We start from the raw sequence: 10,212 nt of genomic DNA, 5'->3' as shown, positions 1-10,212 counted from the left end.
TTGTGTGATCATGGGGGGCGTCAATTTGCGTGACATGCTGGAGGGCTCATGTTGCCAGTACTAAAACATCCTTGAAATCCTTGAAATATCATAGATGACAATCTCCTAATCCAAAGTGTTGAGATCAGCAAGAGGGAATTCTGTATTAGACCATGTCTTGACAGATAAAAAGAAATTGATCACAGAACTAAAAGTTAATGATCACTTGGGAACAAATGATCATGACTTGAACACATCTATAATGTGCAAATAGAATAAAGCCAGAACCAACAATACATATTACTTGATGCTTTAGAAGGACCAATTTCACAAAACTGAAAACAATTATGAGCAAAATCAACTAGGAGGAAGAATTTAATCAGAAAAATATAAATGACAATTGGAAATTGGGATAATTGGGAATTCTATTAGATGTCCGAAAAGCTACAATCAAGAAAGAAGGAAGGCCATATTGGTTAAAAAACTGACCTGGGGAAGTAAAGGCAGCTATAAAAAAATTAAAAATTGAAAGGTAATAGAAATGAATATAAATCAGAAGCTAGGAATTGTAGAAAATTGATAAGGAAAGCAAAGGGACACAAGGAAAAATCTATGGCCAGCAGAATTAAGGACAATAAGGAGGAGTTTAAGTATTAGGAACAAAAAGAATCCTAACAATGGTAGAATTATCAATAAAGATGCAGAAAAGGCAGAAGTGTTCAATAAATGTTTCTGTTCTGCATTTGGAGAAGAAACAGGTGATGCAGTCATAGCATATGGTAACACTTTTTCCAGTTTATTAGTATCTCAAGAGAATGAGAAACAGCAGTTACTAAAGTTAGACACTTTTAAATCAGGATAACTTGCATCCAAGAGTTTTAAAAGAGCTGGCCGAGGAGCTTGCTGGACAGCTAATTCTGATTTTCAGTAGGTTTTGGAACACCAGGGAAGTTCCAGAAGACTGGAAAAAAGCTAATGTTGTGCCAATATTTTTAAAAGATTAGTATGGTACCCTGGATAATGATATACCTCTCAGTCTGACACAAATCCTGGTGAAGACAATAGAGCAGCTTATCAGGGATTCAATTAATAGAGAATTAAAGAAAGATAATATAATTAATGCCAATCAAAATGGGTTCATGGAAAATAAATCCTATCAAACTAACTTGTTATCTTTTTTTTTATGAGATTAAAAGTTTGGTTAATAAAAGCAGTAGTGTTGTCATAATATACTTAGACATCTGTAAGGTATTTGACTTGGTGCCACACAACATTTTATGAAAAAACTAAAATGATATAAAATGAACATGGCACATATTAAAAGGATTAAAAGTTGGCTAACAGATAAGTCTCAATTTAATTGTAAATGGGAAATCATCAATGAAAGGGTATGTTTCTTCTTGTGATCCTCATGGAAAGTTCTTGGCCCTACACTATTTGACTTCTTTATTAATGACTTGGAAAAAAACAAAATCATGACTGATGGAGTTTACAGATGACACACAAATTGGGGGATGGTAAAAAATGAAGAGGACAGGTCACTGATTCAGAGTGATTGACAAGCTCAGCACACATAAACAATATGTGTTTTAATATGGTTAAATGTAAATATATACATTTAGGTCATATTCACATGTTGGGGGATTCTATCCTGGGAAGTAGTGACTCTGAAAAAGCTTTGGGGGTCATGATGGATAATCCACTGAGCATGACTGCCCATGTGATGCTGTGGCCAAAAGTGTTAATGTGATCCTTGGATGCATAAAGAGGGGATTTCTAAGTAGGAATAGAGGGGTTATATTACCTCTGTTTTTAACACTGGTTCGACCACACTGCTAGAATACTAGTCCAGTTGTGGTATCCACTATTCAAGAAGGACTCAGAGAAGAGCAATGAGAATAAGGATTAGAAAAATCTGCCTTATAATGATAGACACGGGCTCAGTGTATTTCTCTTAACAAAGAGAAATTTAAGGGAGCTATTACCTACATGGAATCTATAAGCACTTACATGGAGAACAAATATTTAATAATGTCAAGTATCAGAGGGGTAACCGTGTTAGTCTGGATCTGTAAAAGCAGCAAAGAGTCCTGTGGCACCTTATAGACTAACAGATGTATTGGAGCATGCATCAGACAAACTGGGTATTCACCCACAAAAGCTCATGCTCCAGTAAGTCTGTTAGTCTATAAGGTGCCGCAAGACTTTTTGCTGCTTTTATTTAATAATGGGCTCTTCAACCTAGCAGAGAAAATTATAACATGATTCAATGGCTGGAAATTAAAGCTAGACAAATTAGGACTGGAAATGAGGCATACAGTTTTAACAGTGAGAGTAATTAAGCATTCAAACAACTTCCCGGGTGTCTTGTTGGGTTCTCCATCACTGACAATTTTTTAAATGAAGATTGGATGTTTTTCTAAGAGATCTGCTCTAGGAATTATTTTGGGGAAGTTCTATGGTCTGTGTTATACAGGAGACCAGACTAGATGATCACACTGGTTCCTTATGGCTTTGGACTCTAAGAATCTATGATTGGGGTGCTGTGTTAGTCTGTATTCACAAAAACAACAAGGAGTCCGGTGGCACCTTAAAGACTAACAGATTTATTTGGGCATAAACTTTCGTGGGTTAAAAAATCCACTTCTTCAAATGCATGGAGTGAAAATTACAGATGCAGGCAATTTTGTTAGTCTTTAAGGTGCCACCTGATTCCTTGTTGTTTTTATGAATCTATGAGTTTGTGAAATGGTAAATATAGAACAATTGAGCTTCATGGTAAGAGAGAAGTTTTAGTACCATTGTGCAAAGCACTGGTGAGACCTCTTCTGGAATACAGCGTGAAATTCAGGTATCTCATGTTTAAGGAGGATGAATTCAAACTGGAACAGCTGCAGAGAAGGGCTACTAAGATGATCAGAGAAATGGAATGAAAGGAGACTTAAGGAGCTTGCCTTGTTTATACTAACCAAATGAAGGCTGAGGGGAGATATGATTGTTCTCTATAAATACGGCAGAGGAATAAATACCAGGGAAGGAGAGTCATTATTTAAGTTAAGGGCCAATGTGGACACAAGAACAAATGGATATAAACTGGCCGTCAACAAGTTTAGGCTTGAAATTAGCTGAAGGTTTCTAACCATCAGAGGAGTGAAGTTCTGGAACAGCCTTCCAAGGGGAGCAATGAGGGCAAAAAGCCTAACTGGCTCCAAGACTGAGTTTGATAAGTTTATGGAGGGGATGGTATGATGAGACTGCCTACACTCACATGTAGCTGATCTGCGACTGCTAGCAGCAAATATCCCCAACGGCTGGTGACACTAGATGAGGATGGCTCTGAGTTACTACAGAGAATTCTTTCCCAGGTGTCTGTCTGATGGGTTTTGCTCACATGCTCAGGGTCTAACCTATCGCCATATTTGGAGTTGGGAAGGAATTTTCCCCTGGGTCAGATTGGTAGAGACCCTGGGATTTTTTGCCTTCCTCTGCAGCATGGGTCATGGGTCAAGTGCAGGTTTAAACTAGTGTAAATGATGGATTACCTATAACTTTAAATCTTTAAACCATGATTTGAGGACTTCAGTAACTCAGCCAGAGGTTATGGGTCTATTACAGTAGTTGATGAATGAGGTTCTGTTGCCTGCTATGAAGGTCAGACTAGATGATCATGATAGTCTCTTCTGATCTTAAAGTTTATGAATATGTGAGTCAGTTATCCCTCGAATAAGTCAACCCAGATATACTTAGCATTTCTTTACCATCCAGTTATAAATTCAGAAACCCAGTCAGTTTGCAGGTAAAAGCCCTAATTTGATTTTGTCATTTCAGATTCAAAAGTGGGGGGAGAGAAATGATTATATCTGAATCTGTGAAGATAAAAATTCTGGAATGAATACCACCTACCACTCTTGGGAAGGGGGAGGATAGAGACCGTTGGAGAAGGTAAGATGCAGAAACAGAAGCAAATTCTTCTCTCACCACTTTTCATTTGGGAAGAGAATTTTATTTGTTCCTTTTGAGACTTTCCTGATTGCGACATCAGGAACGCATTCTTTTGAATGCCAGTTATTTTTTATTCCCTCTCTTCTTTATTTATTACATGCTGACAATGCACTTTTCACCTCCATGAAACACAAAATAAAGACAGCCCTTGCCTGAAGTCTGTAACTGCAAAGCTCAGATGTTCAAAAATCATGAGCCAGGCCCCCAAATAGTCATGATGATGAAAAATAAGCTGGGTTATTTTTATTTGCTTTTTAGTTTTTAGAATTCACTCAGGTCACATTTTCAAGCTTTTCCCTACAGCTGAGGACTAGCAACTTTTTTTTAAAAAAATAAAAGCTAAGATTCTTATGGAGTAGGAGCCTGAGGCATTAAGTAAAGTATCAATTATTGCAAGACTCATGATACAATTACAAGAGTTGGCAACACTACATTTCCAATCTAATGTTCTGATCTTGCACGTTTTGTACATGCCTAACTTTAAACAGGTGGATAATCCCATTGATTTCAGAGGTACTATTAGTGGAATTAAAATTGAAGAATGTGTAGGAGTTTGCAAGACTGGGTTGGACAAGTGCGATACAGAGGAAGTCCAGAGAAGTTTCTTCTTCAGTTATTGAAATTTAATTAATCCTCTTCTTGTGGGCACTATGGAAGAAATGAGTTTTTAGAAGGGACCGGACTGAGAAGAAAAATGGATCTGTTGTGAATTTATTCCTTTTGTGGGTATGGAGCTTCTCCAGAACAATAGAGAGAAATTTAAATATCGGGGGTAGCCATGTTAGTCTGTATCAAGAAAAACAACAAGGAGTTTTTGCCACTGAGCAGCACAGTATGGGGAGGAGGTGACCAGCTCTCTGTGGAGAAAGAAATGGTTCAGGACTATTTAGAAAAACTGGACAAGCACAAGTCTATAAGGACAGATGCGCTGCATGCGAGGGTGCTAAAGGAGTCAGCAGATGTGATTGCAGAGCTTTGAAAACTCATGGCAATCGCGGAGGTCCCGGCTGACTGGAAAAAGGCTAGTCTAGTGCCCATCTTTAAAAAAGGGAAGGAGGAGGATCTGGGGAATAACAGGCCTGTCAGCCTCACCTCAGTCCCTGGAAAAATCATGGAGCAGGTCCTCAAGGAAACAATTCTGAAGCACTTCGAGGAGAGGAAAGTGATCAGGAACAGTCAGCATGGATTCACCAAGGGCAAGTCATGCCTGACTAACTTAACTATGACGAGATAACTGGCTCTATGGATGAGGGGAAAGCAGTGGACACGTTATTCCTTGACTTTAGCAAAGCTTTTGATACAGTCTCCTACAGTATTCTTGCCAGCAAGTTAAAGTAGTATGGGCTGAATGAATGGACTGTAACAGGGGTCAGCAACCTATGGCACGTGTGCCAAAGACTGCACACGAGCCAATTTTTAACGGCACACTGATGTCTGCCGAGGTCCCACTCAGCCCGCTGCCGAACCCCGGCAGGCAGCAGAGTGCCATTAAAAATGCTGCCTGACCGTGCCCGCTCTTCTCTGCCTTCTGCCTACCGCTCTCTCTGGCGGGGGCAGGGGGCAGAAGCAAGCTTGATCCTGCTGGCTGCTGCTGTAGGGTAGGCTCTCCCAGCAGCCAAGCTTCCCCCTCTCCCATCTCTTCCCCCAGCATGCTGCGTCGAGCCTCGCCTCCTCCCTCTCCCTGCCACTGATGGCTCTTGCGAGGGAGGGGAGAAAAGCAGCCCCAGCGCCCTCGCTGCTCAGACTGGTAAGGAGGCAGGGAAGGGAAGCAGAAGCAGGGCCTTGGGGAAGGGAGGTAGGAATGGGGCATATCCCTCCAGCCCCCTGCCATGAGCCACTCAGGGCAGGGGGCTGGAAGCACCCCCCTGATCCCAGCCCACCCCCAGCCCTCTGCCTTGACCCCTGCACCCTCCTGGTACCCCATTCCCCTGCATCCACCCCACAACTCCATCCCTGATTCCTGCACCTTCCACACATACCCAGCCCCCTCACACCTCATGCCCTGTCTCCTGCACCCCCTCGCATGCCCCCAGCCCTCTGCCTGACCCTTGCACCACCCATGCACCCCAGCTCCCTGCATCCCCCTCAAGACCCCATCACTGACTCCTGCACCCTCCACACATACCCAGCTGTCCCACCCCCTGCCCTGACTCCTGAACTCCCCACACATACCCAGCCCCCCTACACCTCCTGCCCTGACTCCTGCACTCTCCACACATCCCCGCTCCCCACCCTCAGCACCAAATGGGAACTCCTGCACACACACACCACATTCCCACCTGCACCCCTTGCACCAAATGGGAGCTGCCCAGGTAAGCGCTCCACACCCAAACCTCCTGCCCTAACACTCATTCTAGCTTCTGGCCAGACCTTGCACCCCAACCCCCAGCCTGCTCCTTCACCCCAAGCCCTGTGGTCAGTGCACCCCACCCTCAGCTCAGTCCAGAGAGAGAGAGGAAGAGAATGGGCCAGAACCAGGGAGAAAGTAGGTACCCACTCTATGTGGGCAGGGCTGGGACCCCAGGCTGGCAGTGGGCTGAGCGAGGCTGGTGGCTGGGACTCCAACTGGCAAGGGGCTGGCAGCCAGAACCCCAGACTGGCAGTGGGCTGAGCGGGGCTGGCAGCCGGGACCCTGGCTGGTAGGAGCCAGTGGACGGAACCCCAGACCGGCATCGGGCTGAGCAGCTCAGCCCACTGCTGGTCTGAGGTGCCAGCCCCGCTCAGCCCGCCGCCGATCTGGGGGTCTGGCTGCCGGCCCCTTGCCAGCTGGGGTCCCAGCCGCTGGCCCCGCTCAGCCTGCTGCCAACCTGGGGCTCTGGCCGCAGGCCCTGCTCAGCCTGCTGCCGGCCTAGGTGAATGGAACCCTAGGTTGGAAGCAGGCTGAGCAGGCCGGTGGCTTAAGATCAGCATTTTAATTTAATTTTAAATGAAGCTTCTTAAACATTTTGAAAACCTTGTTTACTTTACCTACAACAGTAGTTTAGTTATTATATATAGACTTATAGAGAGAGACCTAAAAAACGTTAAATTATATTACCAGCACGTGAAACCTTAAATTAAAGTGAATAAATGAAGACTCGGCACACCACTTCTGAAAGGTTGCCGACCCCTGGACTATAAGGTGGATAGAAAGCTGGCTAGATCATCAGGCTCAATGGGTAATGATCAATGGTTCCATGTCTAGTTGGAAGCCGGTATCAAGCGGAGTGCCCCAAAGGTCGGCTTTGGGGGCGGTTTTGTTCAATATCGTCATTAATGATCTGGAGGATGGTGTGGATTGCACTCTCAGCAAGTTTGCAGATGATACTAAAGTGGGAGGAGTAGTAGATACACTGGAGGGTAAGGATAGGATACAGAGGGACCTAGACAAATTAGAGGATTGGGCCAAAAGAAATCTGATGATGTTCACCAAGGACAAGTTAAGAGTCCTGCACTTAGGACGGAAGGATCCCATGCACTGCTACAGACAAGGGACCAAGTGGCTAGGCAGCAGTTCTGCACAAAAGGACCTAGGGGTTACAGTGGATGAGAAGCTGGACATGAGTCAACAGTGTGCCCTTGTTGCCAAGAAAGCTATCAGCATTTTGGGCTGTATAAGTAGGAGCATTGCCAGCAGATCAAGGGACGTGATCATTCCTCTCTATTCAGCATTGGCGAGGCCTCATCTGGAATATTGTGTCCAGTTTTGGGCCCCACACTACAAGAAGGATGTGAAAAAATCTGTTAGTCTTAGAGGTAGATTTACTGGCTCCATTCACTGCAGAGAAATACAAAGTTGGTGGAGCTCAGGTTTCCTGTTGCAAGTAACTGATTTTACAGTAGTTTTGTTTTGAAAACAATTTTGAAAGCCTTAGAAAAGAATATCCCTCTTGCTAACAGACCTCAGCTGCAGTGGAAATCCAGACATATCAGTAAGGCAAGGTTGAGACTTTCACAAATCTGACCAAAAAAGGCAGGGGAATGAAGTAAAATAGCAATTGTTTTAGTTAGGTAAACTTGCTGAAACTAGAGTTCTGTCTCTATACAGCAAGACCCTCAAGTCATGTGTGGTAATATTAAACATTTCCCCCTATTTAATGTACTCTGTGTGGAAAAGAAGAGAAATCCAAATGAGATGCCTTGAGTTATTATAAGCTGATTACAGTGAGTAATGCAAGAGATGCAAGAGACAGAGTAAAGAGAATTTAAGCCTGCTATGAAATATCTAATGTATAAAATAGGTAAGCAAGAAGCTACTTAGTTGTATTAAAAAGCAAGTGTTTCCAAATGAGCAGGTGAAGAAATGTATCATTTACTAGCCTGATACTTTCTTCAAAAACCCACCCGACTTTTATCTGAGATAATGGGTCTCACAGGTGGAGAGAATCTCACACATGCTGAAAGGTCTTGAAAAAGCACACACACAAATTTGCCTCTCCACTGAGGACAAGGACAAATGTAAGCAAATAAGAACAAATTTTGGCTCAGACTGAAGTAAAACAGTCTTTTTTGAGCCAATAAGCAGATGGAAGCAAATACTGGAGTTCTTCATTTTCTTTTCTGTGGTGAGAGATGAGACAAAATTGTTCAAAGATAATTCAGAGTAATTGCAGGTATATTACATAGTCACTCAGTGACTATGTGTAGTCACATAGTGTAGTTATAGGCAGAGGCTGCAACTTTATTAAAACCTTTAACCAAATGGGACTGTTCCTCCATAAAGTACCCAACGGGGCTGTTCCTGTGTGGATTTAAACTGGGCATCAATGGCCCCAGGTAGTACAATGTCCACTCTACATCTCAGGCCTGCCCAGAGTCCCAACCTGCTCCCCTCCTCAATGCAGGAGGTAAGAGAGATGAAGGGAGTTCCATGCTATGCGAGACACAAAGACATACACACGCACCAGGCAATGTGGCGCTCAGAAAATAGCCCACTGGGTTACAGAGACCTCGCCTCAGACCTCTTTTAATCCACAAATTGCACTGGAACCTATCAAGGTCGCAAGAGTGTAATTTAAGTGACCTCAGAGATGCTGGTTGGAAGGTGAAAAAACCCTCTCAGCCTTCCAGACTCCAAGTAAAGTTTGGCTTCAGACCAGCATGGCAAAAGATCTAGCTCCCTAGATAAGGGTGGGAGGGGCAAGGCAGAGCAGAGCCAATCTGGGAACTCACAAATAGAAACAAAAGTGCTCAAAATGGCTACTTCCAGCCATAAAACCAAGTAGAAGCCACACACACCTTTCCACCTGCCCCAGCAGGCTAGAGCCAATCAGCCAGCCCCTCATGGCTCCACTGTGCAATGGCAGTGGGAGTAGGTCTGGCTCCCTTATCTGGCAGCTATGTGGGATAGTCCCCATTGCCAGGAAAGGGAGAAAGGGAAAGAAGAACAACATCCTCCTCATATGTTCATGCTGCAAGGATGGAGAACCAGGAAGAACATAGGCAAACCTGCCCCAGCACTCCTGCTTGGATCTTCACTTTCCTCCCAAAACAAAGGTATGTGTAAAAGGGAGTGTTCCCATTGCCTATCAAAGTTGCACCCCTGCTAGCTAAGTGAAAACTGTCTTCAGAGGCAACTCTCAGCAGGTGAGCATCTATTGAAACAGAATAAGAAACTGCTTTGTTTGCCTAGGAGCTTAGGCCTTGTCTACACTATCCCATATAGCTATACCAGGAAACCCTAATTCGTTCAGGGAGCTGGTGTAAATTATATTGGCAACATAACTCTTTCGCCAGATTAAGCTGAGTCTACCTTCTGAATGCATCCACATAACTCTGCACTTTTTCAAAATAACTGGGCAGACATCCCAGGATACAATGTTCTGCCACTAGGCTCTATGCACTGTGGGTGTTTTCTCATGGCACATGGTGGGTTGCCTACCTGAACCTGCTAGAATTCTGGGATTTAAGGTAAAACTAAACTCCTCCCATAATTCCTTTCCTGGCATCCCACAATTCATCTGTGTTTTGCAAGTCAGTGCCATTTTCTAATTGCTGTCAGGTGCCGAGAAAACACTGCTGAGTGCTGCAATCCAGATCATCATTAATATGGACAGGCTGCTCCATATGCCTGGGCTGTCACTGAGCCAGATGACTTTGGAAGGATTGTGAGACAGCCCTGGCAATGCCACAGCAATGCCAAGATGAGTAGAGGAGAAGGGTGAGACCAAGTAGTTATTTCTCCAGGGTGCGTTCCTAGACTAGCTTCACTCGGTGGAGTGCCACTGCTGGAAACAAACACTAGAAATGACT

This window comes from Gopherus flavomarginatus, chromosome 3, assembly GCF_025201925.1.
Source record: "Gopherus flavomarginatus isolate rGopFla2 chromosome 3, rGopFla2.mat.asm, whole genome shotgun sequence".
NCBI lineage: Eukaryota > Metazoa > Chordata > Testudines > Testudinidae > Gopherus > Gopherus flavomarginatus.
Note: the sequence above shows the minus strand (reverse complement) of the source record.